This window comes from Lissotriton vulgaris, chromosome 9 (genome assembly GCF_964263255.1).
Source record: "Lissotriton vulgaris chromosome 9, aLisVul1.2, whole genome shotgun sequence".
NCBI classification, from domain to species: domain Eukaryota; kingdom Metazoa; phylum Chordata; class Amphibia; order Caudata; family Salamandridae; genus Lissotriton; species Lissotriton vulgaris.
The window spans coordinates 225,962,151-225,979,605 of NC_141697.1; the positions used below are offsets into that span (position 1 = coordinate 225,962,151).

Genomic DNA, 17,455 nt, shown 5'->3' on the forward strand with positions numbered 1-17,455 from the left:
CCCTAGGATGACGTCACCATCACGTGACTACAAAAGGGGGAAGTGCCGGAAGAATCATCCTGTTTTTTCTATTCTGCAGTCTACGACAGCGTTCCTGGCTGTGCTGTTTGGAGGCTTCCTGTGTCCTGGTAAGTCTCCTGGCTGTTTTCCTTTGTTTTTGCGGCGTCCTGCTCTAGCGGCCGCCTGTGCTTGTTGCGCTGCCTTTCCCCCACGCTGGCTCCGTTTTGGGGGCTTGTTTCTTTCACGCGGCTCGCGTTAGCAGCCGGCTCTGTTTGGGGGCGCTCCTTTACACGCGGCTCGCGTTAGCGGCCGTTTTTAGTGTTTGTGCTTCGTGATGCTCACCTGACTTGGGTTGGTCTGCTCCAGCGGCCGTTCCTGGGCTTTCTCCGGTCCTTTTTCGCCCTGCTATAGCGGGCAGGGGCTGTTCTGTGGAGTTTGGTGTACTGCATCCTCTTAAGGGGCGATTTTGGCTGCTGCCTGGGCTTTTTATGCCGGCCTGGTTTTTTTCTCCTCCCACAGGTGTTCGGGTCCTCGGCTATATCTGGGGTCCTAGTTGGGATGTTTTTTGTCCTTGTTTGTGCCTGTTGGGAGTGTTTGGACTTTTTGGCTTCCGCTATGGCTTCGGATGCTTCTTCTTCTGCGGCTCCTCTTGATGCCCTGCGCCTCATTATTAATGAGGCTGTGGCTGCTGCTTTCCTGGCTAGGGACGCGGCTGGTCCTCCTCCCAAGGTGCCTCGTGTGTCTTTAGATCCACAAGATGCTCCTGAGGATGACGTTGATCCTGGTGAGGATGAGGGTGTCCGTGGTCGTTTTGTTCAGGGTGCTGAGCTCGCTGACCTGTTTGCCCATGTGAGGTCCAACTTGGGTTTTTCTCCTCCTGCGGATGCTGTTGTTGAGGATGACTTTTTTACACAGTATGTCCAGCCGGCTCCGGATACTTTGCCTTTGCATGGTGCGGTGCGCAATGTGCTGTCTCACGAATGGAAGGAGGTGGACAAGTCTTCTTTTCCTCGTTTCCTGTCCAGACGTTACCCTCTTGAGGGTTTTGCTGATGAGTTCCCTCAGTCTGTGAAAGTGGACAATTTGATGGCTGGCCTTTCCTCTCAGGGTTTGGTTGTTTCTGAAGACGCCCTTCCTGCGGACGCTGTGGATAAGCGTGTTGAAGGGGCTGTGAAGCGTTCCTATGCTGCTTCTAATTTGTCTGTCAGGGCGACTGCGTATTCCAACTATATGGTTCAGTCGCTCCTTAAGGACTTCCAGTCTCTGTCTGTTCTGCTGAACGACGGCGAGGATGCCACTCCTCTTCTGTCTTTGATGGAGATGCAGGTGCGTTACCTGTCGGACATTTCCTTCGACAATTTGGGGGCGGCGGCCGCCGCTTCTGGTGCTTCCATTGCTGCCCGGCGTCATATTTGGATGCGTTCCTGGAAGGCGGACTCTTCGCAGAAGTCGGTCCTACTTAAGTTGCCTTTTGAAGGTTCTAAGGTGTTCGGTCCTCAGCTGGAGGGCATGGTCAAGCAGTCCGCGGAGAACCGCAAGCTGGTGGCTCCGGTCCGTCCTCCTGCTCGGGGGCGCGGATTTGGTTATCGTCGCGCTTTTGGGCCTCCTGCTCGTGGCGCTTCTCAGCCCTTTCGAGGCAGGGGTCGTGGCCGGGGGGCCCCTGGAAGTGCCAAGCCCCGGGCCGCTGCCAGTGTTGCCACTACCGCTTCCTCCTCTTCACAATGACTGTCTGCCTTTGCCCGTTGGTGGTCGACTCCAGTGCTTCCGCGCCCAGTGGTTGTCGGTTCCAGATGCCTGGGCGGTTCAGACTGTTTCGGAGGGTTGCCGGATAGAGTTTTCCTCTCCTCCTCCTCCGGGTTTTGTTCGGACTCCGCTGCCCCGTCTTCCTTTGCGAAGAGTAGCTTTGTTGTCGGGTGTTCAACTCCTGTTGAAGAAAAATGCTATTGTGGAGGTTCCACCTCTGGAGAGGGGCGAGGGTTGCTACTCGATCCTATTTCTGGTTTCCAAGAAGGACACTTCGGATCTTCGTCCTGTTCTGGATCTGAAGCGTGTCAACCGCTTCGTCGTCCATCGCCCTTTCAAGATGGTGACCCTCCAGTCCATCCTACCTCTGGTCCTTCCGGGTGGCTTCCTGGCGTCCCTGGATTTGATGGATGCATACCTGCATGTTCCTGTCCATCCTGCCGACCAGCGTTTTCTGCGCTTTGCTGTGGAGACCCATCACTACCAGTTCCAGGTGCTGCCTTTCGGCCTGTCCTCTGCGCCCAGGGTGTTCCCCAAGCTCCTGGCCCCTCTGGTGGGTATTCTTCATTCCAGGGGGCTTCTGGTGTTTCCGTATCTGGATGACTGGTTGATTGTCTCTCCCTCTTTTTCGCAGGCTCTGTCGGATGTCGCCCAGGTGTGTCATCTGCTGGGTTCCTTTGGCTTCCTTATCAACCACCGGAAGTCCTCCCTGGTGCCCTCTCAGTCCCTGAAGTTCCTGGGGGCTTTCTTCCGGATGGACCTGGGCATGGTGTTCCTCTCCCAGGAGCGCCAGTTGACTTTGTTTCGCCACCTTTCTTGGCTTCTTTCCCAGTCGCAGGTGTCTGCCCGTCTCTGGTTGCGGAGTCAGGGGGAGATGGCGTCCACTCTGTATCTCCTTCCTTGGGCCAGGCTTCAGCTGTACCCCCTGTTGCATCATGTCCTGTCTCACTGGGATCCCGCCTCCTTGGACTACGAGACTCTGATCCCTGTCACTCCGGGGATTCGGGCGGATCTACAGTGGTGGTTGTCTCCTCTCGCCCTTTCCGGGGGGTTCGATCTCCTTCCCCCTCAGTCTGTGGTCGTGTTGTCCACGGATGAGAGTGCTTTGGGATGGGGGGCTGTTCTGGGTTCTTCCAAGGGTCAGGGTCGGTGGTCCCGATTCGAGTCCCTACAGTCCTCGAACTGGAAGGAGTTGCGAGCGGTCTGGCTTGCTCTCCTTTGGTTCGCTCCTCTCCTTCGGGGTCGGGCGGTCTCGGTGCAGACAGACAATCAGGTGGTTCGCTCCTATGTGAATCACCTGGGGGGCATGTGTCGTTCTCTCTTTCTCCTGTCCCGGGAGATCGGCCTTTGGGCCGAGTCGAATCTGTTGTCTCTGACGGCGGTCTATCTTCCGGGGAAGGAGAATGGGCCGGCGGATACTTTGAGCAGGGTGTTCCCCTCCTCGGTGTCCCTCTGTCTGTCCCCGGATCTGTTCGGGCAGATTGTCCTTCGGTTCCGCCTTCCTTGGATGGATCTTTTTGCCTCGGAGGATTCCACCCTTCTTCCTCTGTTTTGCAGCATCATTCCGTCTCCGATGGCTTGGGCGACCGATGCTTTCTCGATTCCTTGGTCGGGGGGTCTGCTGTTTGCCTTCCCTCCCTTTGCCTTGATTCCGAGGGTCCTCCGGAAGATTCGTTTGGATCGGGCGGAGGTTCTCCTGGTGGTTCCGGAGTGGTCTCGGCAGTCTTGGTTTCCCCTGCTGCTGGCTTTTGCCGTTTGCCCTCATTGGAGGTTTCCCCTGTCTCCCTCCCCTCTGCGGGCTCCTCTTCTCAGTCTTGCCTCCCTGCGTCGCCTCCGGCTGGGGGTTTGGCACTTGAGAGGTTGAGTTTGCTGGGTCTGGGTTGCTCGTTGGAGGTTGCCCAGTGTCTTCAGCTTTCCCGGCGTCCGTCCACCTTGAAGTCTTATGCCCGTCACTGGAAGAATTTTTCCACCTGGTGTCATGGGAGGGATCTCTCTCCTGTCTCCTGTGAGGCAGTCAGGGTGTTAGACTTTTTACGGGATGGTTTTATCTTGGGACTGGCTGTTTCTTCCCTGCGGGCGCAGTGGGCTGCCGTTCTTGCCTTTCGGGGTTCCTCTGTTTCGTCTGTGTCCCCGTTGGTGGCTCACCTTCTGAGGAGTTTCTTGCTCCAACGTCCTGTCTCCCGTTCCCCTGTGCCTCCTTGGGATCTGCCCTTGGTTCTACGGGCTTTGACGGGTCCCCCGTTTGAGCCTTTGGACTCCGTGGCCCTGAAGTTCCTTTCTGCCAAAGTTATCTTCCTGGTGGCCATTACCTCTGGGCGTAGGGTTGGTGAGATTGGTGCACTGATGGCTTCCCCCCCCTTCTTGCGCTTCTGCGCTGACAAGGTCGTTCTCAGACCGAGTCAGTTTTTTCTCCCTAAAGTGATTTCCACTTTTCACTGTCAGGAGGATATTGTTCTCCCTGTATTTTTTCCTGCTCCTGCCTCTCCTGAGGAGGAGCTCCTCCATTCTTTGGATGTGTTGAGGGCTCTCCGCATCTACTTGGAGCGTACGGCTGGTTTCCGTAAGGTTGACTCCCTGTTCGTCACCTACGGCCTGTCGGGTCTAGGGCTTCGTCCTTCTTTGTCCTCCTTGTCTCGTTGGGTCAAGGGCGCAGTGGTTTCTGCTTATGATTCAATGTCCCCTGCCTTCTACTGTTCAGGGTCGGTCGACTCGGAGCGTTTCGTCCTCCTGGGCCATGTTCAGGGGTGCCTCTTTGCGAGACATTTGCAATGCTGCCACGTGGGCTTCTCCCCACACTTTTGTTGCCCATTATCGTCTGGAGTTGGGGATGCGGCCTCCGCTGCCTTTGGGACTAGTGTCCTGTCTGCAGTGCTTGATTTATGATTTGTACTGTTTGATTTGATTAAAATGGACCTGTTTTTCTGGCATACTTCTGGTCTGTTTTCTTCTTACAATCACCATGTGCTTGGGTATGGGCTCATGTATCAGGAATGGGACGGGGAGACCAGGACGAGGAGGTAATGCCCGGTTACTCACCGGTAATACCCATTACTCCGAGTCCTGGTCTCCCCGTCCCATTCCTGAGCCCTTCCCTCCCTCCCTGATTTGGGTTTTCTGTGGGTGATTGTATGTGTTTCGTTCTGTTGTCTTTGGTATTTTCAGGATGATTCTTCCGGCACTTCCCCCTTTTGTAGTCACGTGATGGTGACGTCATCCTAGGGGGAAGTGCCAACAGCTCAGCTAGGTAGGGGTTCTGTAGAGCAGACTAGCTGCTCATGTATCAGGAATGGGACGGGGAGACCAGGACTCGGAGTAATGGGTATTACCGGTGAGTAACCGGGCATAATCTGTCGGCTCCAAGGGGTTTCTCAGTGAACGATGCGATTGACCCAGGAGTCTGTTCGGTGCGGTACGCATCCTTCGATGATGCCGTCACCATGTTGAATCGCCTGGGCCCCGGAGCGCTGATGGCGAAATCAGATATCGAGTCGGCGTTCCGGTTACTCCCGGTACACCCACAGGATCAGCGTCTGCTAGGTTTTGCGTTCCAAGGACGTTACTACATGGATAAATGCATGCCGATGGGTTGCTCCATCTCTTGTGATTATTTCGAAAAATTCAGCTGTTTTTTAGAGTGGGCATTCACCGAGGCCACAGGGCATAGGCATGTTATGCATTACCTAGATGACTTTCTGTTCTTGGGAGCTGCCGGCGACACGAAATGTGCGCAGGCGCTACAGGATTTTTGCAACCTCATGGAGGAGTTTGGGGTACCATTGGCGCCAGGTAAGACGGTGGGACCATCTACTTCACTGGAGTTTCTGGGAATTGAGCTCGATTCTGTGGAGGGGTGTTTCCTCCTGCCAGTGGGTAAGGTATCGAAATTTAGGGCTTCCTTGGAGCTTTGCCTTGGTATGATGAAAGTGACCCTCGACCAGTTGCAGCAAGTTGTGGGTCAGCTTAACTTTGCCTTGAGAGTGATGCCAATGGCTCGCTCCTTTTCACGCTCTATTGCACAAGCTATGGTTGGTCTTAAAGAAGGGCATCACCGCACGAGACTGTCTGCAGAGGTCCGCCAGGACATGCGCATTTGGTTGGCATTCTTGGCGGATTTCAACGGTCGAATAGTGTGGAACAAGCCGCCAGCGTCTTCGGACGAGCTGGGTTTGTGGACCGACTCGGCGGGGAGCGTGGGATTTGGCGCCATCTTCGGTAATCGATGGTCGGCGCAAACATGGCCGACGTGGTGGCACGCCAGCGGTCTCACAGGTAAAATAGGGTTCCTCGAGCTATTCCCAATTTTTGTCGCTCTGAGGGCATGGCCGGACGAGTTCCGAGACCGCTCAGTTGTATTTTGGTCTGATAATATGACTGTTGTAGAATGCATTAACAATCAGGCAGCACGCTGCAAATGGATTTTGAGATTGCTGAAGGAAATTGTGCTACTTTGCATGAGACTAAATGTACAGTTCAGGGCGAAACATGTGCCGGGTGTACTGAATCATGCGGCTGATGCACTCTCTCGTTCACATATGCAGGCGTTCAGGGGTTATCTACCTACAGCGGACTTAGTGGCGGCACCGTTCCCCGAAGCACTCTGGCTAATCGGTGCCCCGGATTACAAGACCTCGTGGCAGCAAGCTTAGCCCCCAGGACGAGGAAGGCATACGAAGGAGCGTTTCATTCCTATTGTACATTTTTGGGTCCAACAGGGAGTCAGAGTTGGGGGCAGGAGTCCTTCCTGGGGTTCCTGGTAGCACTGCACAGAGAAGGCCGATCAGCGGCAATGGCCAATAGACACAGGGCGGCCATCTCATTCATGGCGCAGGTGCATGGCATCAAAGACCCAACAGGTTCCTTTTTGGCTAAAAAAGCCCTTCGCGGCTGGCAGCGCCTCGAGGGTCGCAGGCATGACGTGAGACGCCCGATTGGCTTGGAAAGGTTGTCCCTACTCATGGCAAAATTAGTGACGACATGCTCCTCCCAATTCGAAGCAGTTCTGTTCCGGGCAGCTTTCGCATTAGCGTTCCATGGGGCTATGCGGGTGAGCGAACTGGTTGCAAGAAATAAGAAAGATGTGGAGGGAGGCTTGTGCAGGGATCACATCCTAATTAGGGGTGATTCGATGGTGGTCATGATAGCTAGGTCCAAAACTGACCAGGGAGCGATGGGAAGCAGCGTTGTTGTCCAGCGCATGCGAGGGTCTCCCACATGCCCGATAAGGTGCATAGAGGAATACTTGGCTCTGAGGGTGGATACGTGGGGGGGGGGGGGAGTTTGCTGAGGCACTTCGATGCCACCCCACTGACGAGGTTTCAGTTCCAGAGGGTGCTAGCACTGACAATCGCGGCGGCGGGCATGGACCCGTGCGATTTTGGGACCCACTCCTTTAGGATAGGGGCTGCTACTGAGGCTACAGCCAGGGGTCAGAGTGCGGAAGAGGTGAAACAGTTAGGACGATGGTCCTCGAATTGTTTTAAAAGGTATGTGCGATTGCACATGTTGTGAAGTCAAGTTACATGCACTCACGCTTCTTGTCTTCTGTTTGATTTACAGTTTCGCGAGCATGTCATGCGGGGCGGAATTTGCAGTCGACCCAGTACCAGGGGACCAGCGGTCACGGATCACCTGCTGAGGAGAGAGTGGTCTGGGTCGTGGGCCACTCATACGTGAGGCGGGCCGGGGACGTATTCAAAGCAGGTGACGCGACTCACGCAGCTGGGGAATACGGGTACAGAGTGGCCTTCCACGGAAGGGGCGGGCTCTGTATTGACCAATTCGAATCATTTGTTGAGGGTCTCTTAGGGCGGCATAGGTCACCGCCATCTGTAATCATAGTCCACCTGGGGGGCAATGACTTGGTGACACTGGGTAGGCGAGTATTACTCGAGCAAGTTTTGTCTGCCGTTAGCTGGTTGGCAAAGAGAATCCCGGGGTGCACGATTGCCTGGTCCCACATGATTCCCAGAAGGGTTTGGCGGGGGGCCTTTCAGTGTCAGCGCTGAACCATTCGGTGAAGAAGGTTAACAACAAAATTGGTAGATTGTTTCGCTCTGCGCAGTTGCATAGCATTCCGCATGGGTGTATTCGGGGTGATCACATGTATCTGAATGATGGGGTTCACCTGTCCCGGGAGGGGAATGTCTTACTCATAGGAGACTTCATAGCATGGCTAAGGGGTTTGAGGAAGCATGACCATTAGGAGGAGTTTTGTGGGAGGGCCGGATAGCCGGTCAACTATCCGGCCTGTGGCGGTAAGGTCATGATCGGTGAGCAGTAATTTCAAGGTCCCTAGAGGGGGGCGCCACCCACTATGGATGGGAGCGCCCGGGAAAGCGGCCATTGGCCCCTCCCACTGGGAGGCGGCACCCACTAAGGATGGCTCGCCTAAGGGGAGACGGCCATAGGCCCCTTCCAGGGGAGGAGGCGGCTATATGCCCCTCCTACGAATTTCCCGGGGCCCGGATATCCGCGACGGCGGATGTGATAGAGAGTGTGGGGTGGGGTTGGGGTTTGGGGGGGGGGGGGGGGGGGGAGTCCACGCTGTCCTTCCTACAGATACCTCACACGGGTGCTCGGACGACCTTTAAGATGGCGTCGAGCTGAAATGGGGGCCCCCAACAAGACAAGGGAAATTGGAGTTGGCACGGAGGGTACAGTCCTCAAAGCGGCCGCCACTCACACCGTGAGGGCGAGAGTTTTGGTAGTAGGGATCTGACACCGGTTGCGACCTTGCCGTTGGCCCTTAATGCTCGGATGTACAATTTTAATTTAGAATGTATGCATTTGCAGGATGTTAGACTCGGCTAGGAAACCTTTGTATTAGAGATTTGTTAAGGTTAGCCAATGAACATGTCTTCATCGAAATGTAATAAATGAAAATTGTACATGATATGAAACTTTTATTTAATGTTTTAATTTTGTTTCATATTTTAATAAATACGGCCGGGAGGGTGACTCCCTCCCGCCTTCCAAAAGTTCAGAACTGCGTCCGTCTTCCCATCCTTGGGGATTGTGTTGGGAGGGGGTGACAGGCATCCCGGCCATAAGATGGTTGTCCGATGGAAAAAGAGAAACTTGTGTCTAGAGATGCAGAAGAGGTGTTAGCTGATGAAGTTTTAGGGAGACATACTAAGGGTCCAGTGTACACATGGAAGTGCAGTAGTATTTGTAGTGTGCAACAGGATTCAATAAGATTTGCTTCGAAATTTCTTACGTACATATAGTAAGAAAAGTGTAAAACAGAAAATGAAGATCTTGCAAGAGTTAGATCCTTGCAGAGTGAGAGAAAACACAGGTTTGCATGGGCATTCACTGGCTTGTCTTTCTAGAAAAGTATGTCAGAGTGTTTTTCATCATTTTATGATGTTAGCAGTGCATCATAATAAGGTGAGGAAATTAGTGAGAAGGTTGTATTATGCAAAAAGTCCAGCACTTAAGCTTAAACAGTTAAACAGCGCTCTTTTGCATGGATCTGAAGTAGATGTGAAGACTATTTGTGAAGAAATTGAGTTTTGGTATTTTGGGAACAAAGAGGACAGTGTAGAAATGTATATACTAATGGATGGTAATGTGGAAGACAATGTACAGATTTCAAGTATAGAAAAGTTTGACTAGGAAATTACCAAGTTTAAGGTGAAATCAAGTGAAAGGCCTAATTTAACTTGTGTGTGTTGTTGACGGACTCATAAGATTCAGACTAGGTTAGTTGATTTATATGCAAAATGTGAATTGGAAAATAATAGTGAATGGAAGGATTTTGTAAGTTACTTGTTGGTGGAGAATTCTTTTGATTTGAGTTTTGATCAGCGTATTTGTAATTATTGTTTGAAAAAATTAAATGAAAATAGAATGCCTGCAAGAGCTGTTCATAATAATCTTCAGTTGATAGATATTCCTTCTGAATTGATGGATTTAAATACTTATGAATCTATTTTGATTCAATGTGTCCATCCTTTTCAGGCTATTGTTCGCATGGAGCCTAAGATAGGGAAATTACCTCCTACAGATTTACAAAGAGGATTAAAGGGAAGAGTTGTTTATTTGCATCTAGATGTCAAGAAAAATATTGATACAATTGGTGTTAAAAGAGTAGAAGAGGATCCTCTGGTTATTCTAGTTAATGGGATTCCGACAAAGAGTAATAAAATCTGGTAAGATTTAGTGGATGTTAGGAAAGTCAAAAAGGCAACGTTGTATTTGGTCAAAAACAATGAGTACTACAAAGATGTAAGTGTTGGAGCAGAGGACACAGCTACAGAAGAAGACAGTGATTGTTCAGTTGGCCAAAATGAAAAAGTTGATGTGTATAAAAGTGAAGAAATCTATGAACATTATACTGTTCATCCTTTGCATTCCAAAGAAGTAATGGGGAGTGCAATTGACTTGTTTCAAATGAAAGCAGCAAAAGGAAGTCCTATAAGTGTATGGGAAGAAAGTTTGGAAGCTCGTTGTTTTCCACAGTTATTTCCAACAGGTCGAGGTGGACGATATGACGATCGACCAGTTCAAATTCCTGCAGCTGAATACCGGACTTTAAGATTATATGCTGAAGATCCAAGGTTTCGTCAATGCATTCCGTATTTGTTTCATCTACTGTATGAAAGTGATTTGTCTGGGCTTTCTTATGCAGTTAATCATATACTGAAAAGTGGAGCTCATCTGCAAAATGTTTCGGCGAGGGACTTTATGGAGAAAGTCAATCTGCAAGACAGTATTTTGGAATCTCAGCTAATCAATCTCATGGCATGTCAGCGTGGGACAAACAAGTATTGGTTCCGTCGTCATGGGGAATTGAAATGTATGCTAAGAAACTTAGGAACTCCTACATGGTTCCTCACTCTTAGCTGTGCTGAGTATGCATGGGATGACTTACTTCAATTTCTACGAGAGGCAAATGGAAACATACAAAATATAGCATTGAAAACACATGGAGAACTGTGTTCTTTGGATCCAGTGAATGTTTGCAGATATTTTAATCATAGATTTGAAGCTATGATGTCTTTTATTACCAACAAAAACAATCCGCCCCTTGGAGAGGTTTTGGATTTCTTTTGGAGGAAGGAGTATCAAGCGAGAGGTGCTCCTCACATACATATGTTGTTATGGATTAAAGATGCACCCAAATTTGGAACGGATTCGGATGACACAGTGATGAGTTTCATTGAAGAATATTCAACATGTGCTGTTCCGAAAACTACTGAAGAAAACAATTTAAGGCAACAAGTTTTACGTTTTCAATCCCATCGTTGTGGAAAGTACTGTCGTCGAAAATTTAAAAACAAGGACAAATTCTACACGAAATGTCGTTTCGCGTTTCCACGACCAGTGATTTCTAAAGGAAGAGTAAATAATTTGATGTCTTCTCTGTGACATAGTGTGACAAGGAAATCACCAAAAAATACATACAATTTAAAAAGAAATGAAGAGTCCAAGTATATCAACGACTACAACACAGTGATTTTGTCCATGTGGAATGCTAACATGGATATTCAGTTCGTTGCTGACAACTGTATTGATGTGGCTTGATATGTGACGTCTTACATCACAAAAAAAGAAAAGACTGAACTGAAGGAAATGTGGGAAGACATTTCACATGAAAAGAGTATAAGTAAAAAATTATACAGTTTCAGTCTGAAGATGTTGTCGCATCGAGAAATTGGAGCATATGAATGTTCTGATCGGTTATCATCAGCAAGTCTCTATGCCAAATCAAGAACAATCATTTGGGTGAGTCTAGGTCTTGCTGCAACACGAAACCGAGTTTTGAAATCTGTACAAGAAATTGAATATTTGGCAGAGAAAGAACCAAACAGTACAGATATTTTGAAGACAAACATGTTGGATACATACTATCCAAATAGAAGTACTCACCTTGAGAACACTTGTTTGTATGAAGTTCTGCAAAACTACAGTTATAAGAGGAACATCACAGAAGATATCAATAATGGAAAATATGCTGTCATTGGGTATGAAGGATGTCTAGTGAAGCAGAGAAAAGGCCATTTGATTAATCATCAAAAATTGAGTTGCGAAACTCCAGACAAAAGAGAATTTTACTATTTAGCTCTTTTGCAACTCTTTAAGCCATGGCGTACAGAAGAGGAACTACTTGGAGCTGAAGACTGTTTTAATGCAACCAAGGATACCATAGAATGTCCTGTTTTTCCAAATTATCTGCAAATGTTGAACGAAGAAATAGAGCAAGAAGCCACAATTGCTGAAGAGATTGCTAGAGACAGTTCTCAAGACAGTCAGAGTTCTACTTCATTGAGTCAGGATCCACTAGGAGGACCAATTATCCAAAATGAAGCTGCAACTGCCATGGATGAGGTGGAAAGAGCTATGGAATAAGCTCAAGAGGATGTAGTTAACTTAAAAGATTTGGTAAAGCAACTAAACGTTGAGCAGAAAAAGATATATGACGAAGTCACAGAACAGATTGAACATGGATTCAGACATGAGAAAAAAGAGTGCTCATGTACATCATTTAAGCCTGTCCGACTGTACGTAAGTGGAGAAGCGGGAACAGGAAAAAGTTTTCTGATTAAAGCCATTGCAACTTATTTGCAGAAAAGGACTGAATCACCGCTGTCTTGTGTTGTAACCGCTCCAACTGGACTGGCAGCACATAACATTAAAGGGATTACTCTACATCGTTTACTGATGCTGCCAGTTGAGCATGATAATAAATTGCATTACAACAAGCTATCTGGAGATGCGTGTTCTGAAGTTTTCAGAGTCCTGAAGAAAATGAAACTTCTTATCATTGATGAAGTAAGCATGGTCTCAAATCTAATGCTTGCTTTGTGCATTTGAGAATGCAAGAAATTCTTAGAACAGAGTATGATGTGTTATTTGGAGGAAAACACATTATTGTTTTTGGAGATCTACTGCAGTTGACTCCAGTAAAAGGACAACCAGTGTTTAAAATGCTCACGCATGAAGATACCAGGAAGTCCCTTGGAAGCATTGGAAGTGTTAATATATGGTTAAATTTTAAATATGCAGAACTGCTTCAAAATATGCGACAGGCAAAGGATGAAGATTATAAAAATATTCTACAAGATGTAAGAATCGGAAAAGTAAGTGAGCTTGGGAAAGAAGCTTTACATGCTCGATTAATTTCAAATTTGTATCCAAATGAAAACATTCTTCCAGAGAATATTTTTAAGAAAATTACTGAGAAGAAATCTGGGATATGTTTGATGCCAACTCTGCAAGAATGTTCCATCTTCAACAACAAAATGTTAAAGTTAGAAAATGAAGAGATTGTGAAACTGGAAGCAATAGATAAAATAGAGCATATGGGTGCAACAATTGTTTTGTCAGAAATTTTGAAAACAAAATTAGATTCATTAGAGAAAAGTATATCTAAAACAGCTGGTTTTGAAAAGACTCTGAATATGTGTTTAAATTGTCGTATCATTTTGAGAAGGAATTTAAATGTTGAAAGAGGTCTGGTAAATGGAGCAATGGGTCATGTTGTTGATTTTGTGAATTATAGAAATAGAGATGGAATTGAATTTTTAAAAATAAAATTTGATGGCATTGAGCAAGTACAACAAATTAGTTGTTGTTCTGCTAGATTTTTGCTTGTAAAAGACTTATATGTTCGCCGAAAACAGTTTCCTGTTTGTTTGGCATATGCGGTGACAATTCATAAATCTAAAGGTTTAAGTGTAGATAGTGCTTATGTGAACATTGGAAGTTCTGTGTTTCAAGAGGGTATGGCTTATGTGGCATTATCACGATTCAGAACTTTATCAGGATTGTACTTGATTGAGTGTGATGAGACAAAGATTTGTGCAGATCTAGATTGTGTTAAAGAATACAATAGGTTAAGAAGAGAGTATGCTCCACATTTGCCTTAATATCCTCTGTTTGAAAAACGTGTGGTAGGCCGAAAAAGAAGAAATGAGAATAATTGCAGTGAGGTAGTAGCAAAAAGACAAAAAGTAGATGAAACTGTAATTGTAAGCAGAAAGAAAAAGGATTCTGCTCAAGATGTTGTTGGATTTCAATTTGAAAACAGTTCTGGTGTCAACTGCTATGCTAATGTAGTGGCCATGACATGGGTGATGTAATATGTGACGTCATCAGCAGTGCATTGCAGGTGCGCAAGTTATAGTGAGTCCAACTAACTATAACATGGGAATTTCAATGGTTTTATGTCAGTAAAATTTCCAGCTAACTATAACTGGTGTGAAACCTACGTTTTTTTCAGTGAATTTAATAGGTTTTTTAAATGCTAATTCCTAACTATAACTGGTCTGAAACCTATGGTTTTTTTCAGTGAATATATATATATATGAATGTGCCTGAACACTGAGAGGATGTATAAGTGTCTGAATGGAGGATTTAGTAGCAAAGGGATTGAGTGTCTAAGTGACGAATTTAACATGTCTCACTAAATATATGGGATAGTGATTAAACTTTGTGAATACCTGTATCACTCTATCTCTTGTTGTGTAAACTACTACATAAGTTGGTTACTAGGTATGTGAAAGTCTACATTAGTTATTAATTAGTTAAGTGAGTATTTGTATGGGATAGTGAATGAATGTGTGTGTGGTTGGGTGGGACGTGTGTGACTGTCGAAAGATGTGTAAATAGTTGATTTAGTAGGTATATGAGGTTAAGACTGTATGTGGAAACAGTTGTTTGGGTGAGTGAACCTCTTTATGGGTGTGGTGATGAGTAAATATATTTCTCAATGATATATGTCCAACAAACTAATAATATAAAAGGCAGTGTATGTGACAGTTATTGTATATAAATAAGTATACATAATACTCAGTGATTGTATGATTGATGTATGGATAACTGTATACTTGTAATACTGATTTTATAACACAATAAGTATGAGTTCCAATCTATATGAATAAATAGTGGTGTACGTGAGTAGCTAAGTAAATATGGTATGATCAATTGTTTGTATAAGTGAGGAGGATGTTTGCATAAAGGAATAGGATATGTGCTGGTGTGTAATATTGATGTAGGTATATAAGTATATTTAATAGTGTTCTATTGATCTTTGTTAGCATGTATGAGTGAATCTATAGGTAAGTGTTTAGATGTGTGTGTAGATGTAGGAATTACTGAGTGGGATTTTAGAAATCTTGTACTGGTGTGTCAATGGTTTCAAATATGGAACTTCATAATTTATGAGTGTTCAAAGGTTATGCTACTATATGATGAGGTGTATTAGTTTGTCACATGGATGAAGTGATCAGTGATGTCATTTGAGATGTCATCAGTGATGTCACAGACCATGTCATGAATGATGTAATATGTGAGATCAGCAGTGGATTGCGGGCGTGCGAGTTATAGTTAGTACAACTAACTATAACAAGGGAATTTTAATGGTTTTGTATGAGTGAAATGTCCAGCTAACTATAACATGTGTGAAACCTATGGTTTTTTCAGTGAATTTCTAAGGTTTTTTAAATGCTAATTCCTAACTATAACATATGTGAAACCTATGGTTTTTTCAGTGTATTTCATAGGTTTAGTAAATGCAATTTTTAAATGTATTATTATATATTTACACTAATTTCCTACATTTGTTATAATAATTATTTTTAGTTATTTTATTTTTTAAATTACATTACATATTTTTAATGTAAAATTATTTTAAAAAATCATTCTTTTAAAATGTTACCCAATATATTAAAATTAATTGCTATATATATTTTTTGCATTTTAATTTTTTTGTGGTAAACGTACGGTACCCGTACTGTTCTCGCACCATCCTTTGTATCTGTAATCGTACTGTACGTGTACCCGCGCATACGTTAGGAATACGTTTTGACGTTCCGCGTCGCATGTACGTTTATACGGTTGCACCGAATGCGTACTCCACGAAAGTTCCTTTATGTTTAAAAAGATATATCTATGTATTTAATGTAAATATTAAGGCAAGACATTATCTGAGATAATCATGAAAATGGTTTTTATTTACTTTTAGTAAGCGGGTATTACTTTTAAAAGCAATTACGCAAATTCCGTCATACGTACGAGCATCATAAGTGTACCGTAAGCGCACGCCATGTGACTTCAAAACAAGAGATTTGATTGGTCATAATACTATTCCAACTGTTGAAAGACCCCACCCATTTTAATCATTCTTCTTTGACTTTCACTGAAGAACCATCTCTTTTCTGAAGCTCCAGAGTTTTAGAAGACAACTTTAATATGGCTGCACGTCAGGAGGAAGATACTTCTGAACACTCTTCAGAAGAGAAATTTCTGGCTGATGATGCACAGCCAAAAAGGAAAGAAGCTATAATCAGGAAATTATTCACATTTCCAGATGGAGAAAAGAAGGTGAATGCTGTCAAGGTCACCTGCAAGGTGTGTGGGACCACACTTTCTAGAGGAGACCTGAACAAAAAATATTCATTTGGAACCGCCACCATGGTTCGACACGTGAAGACTCTTCATCCTCCCAATTATGCAAGAGCTTCATGTGATAGGCTGCGGGACGACCCTCCACCCGCTGTAGCCAGCACTTCAACAGCACCATCCAGTCCGCATCCGGACATCCGTCCCGATTTTAGAGACCTGATAATTCTTTGTACATTTTGTAGAGAGACATTGTGCTATCGGGAACAATCAATTGATTTGATTTGCAGGCGCAAACAGGAGCACCATTTCTCCCGTTGTTAATTGTTTTCCTTTTAAAACTTCAAAAAATACAAAAAAAAAGTTTTTAAGAACTAACTTCACTGGTCAAAAAAAGAGCTACATTAGTATAATAGTGTGTAAAAGTTTTTTTGAATGAATGTGGTGCATAAATGAATGAAAGAATACATTAGTAGTGTATGATGAATGTGCAAGTGCAGAACTATAAGGAAGTGCTACAGCATAAGTCTATAAGGTGTTTACTTACAGTATACTGTAGTACTTCCGAAGCATTTGAATGAAACATATGTACATAAATATGTTACAAGTCTATGCTTCCCTTTGCAGTGCTGGTGAAACTGCCTGGGTGAATTTAGCGGTGGCATGGCGCACAATAACTGGCATATCCCTGGGGATGCGCCAGTTATTGTAAATCGGACCCTTAGTGTTTCAATGCAGTGAATGGATTACTACACACTGATGAATGAGTCACTACAACAGTGACAGAGCGCTTGGTGAAAGTGTAAGGATACAGACTGGGGAATGGAAGGTATAAAAGACAAGTTTGCAGGTGCATAGAAGACTGCATGCATAGTGTATAGGGGTTTGAAGCAGTCCATGCCCTAAGGCCTACTTTGCTGCTTGAGTACTTGGGTACTGACTGAATGATTACAGTTCTGCAAGGAGAGTGCCTGACTGACTGACTGAATTTATAACTGCTTCAGTTTTAGCACAGTGCATAGATAAGCACATTCTGCTGAATGGCTCACTACAATACTGAAACAGCAGTGACAGAGTGCTTGGTGGAAGTGTAAGGATAGAGACTAGGGTATTGAAGGTATAAAAGACAAGTGTGCAGGTTGATAAAAGAGTACAAACCTAGTGCATAGCGGTTTGAAGCAGTTCATGCTCTAAGTCCTACTGCGCTGCATGAGTACTTGGGTACTGACTGAATGATTACAGTTCTGTAAGGACAGTGCTTGACTGAATTTATAAGTGCTTGAGTTTTAGTACAGTGAATGGATTAGAACAAACTGCTGAATGGGTCACTACAACAGTGTGCAACAGCAGTGGCAGAGTACTTGGT

General features: G+C 45.5%; 1 pseudogene; it reads left to right on the forward strand.

The window, feature by feature from the left end:
* The first annotated feature begins 615 nt into the window (after window positions 1–615).
* On the forward strand, window positions 616–16,413 carry LOC147689861 (uncharacterized; annotated as a pseudogene).
* The last annotated feature ends 1,042 nt before the right edge of the window (window positions 16,414–17,455 follow it).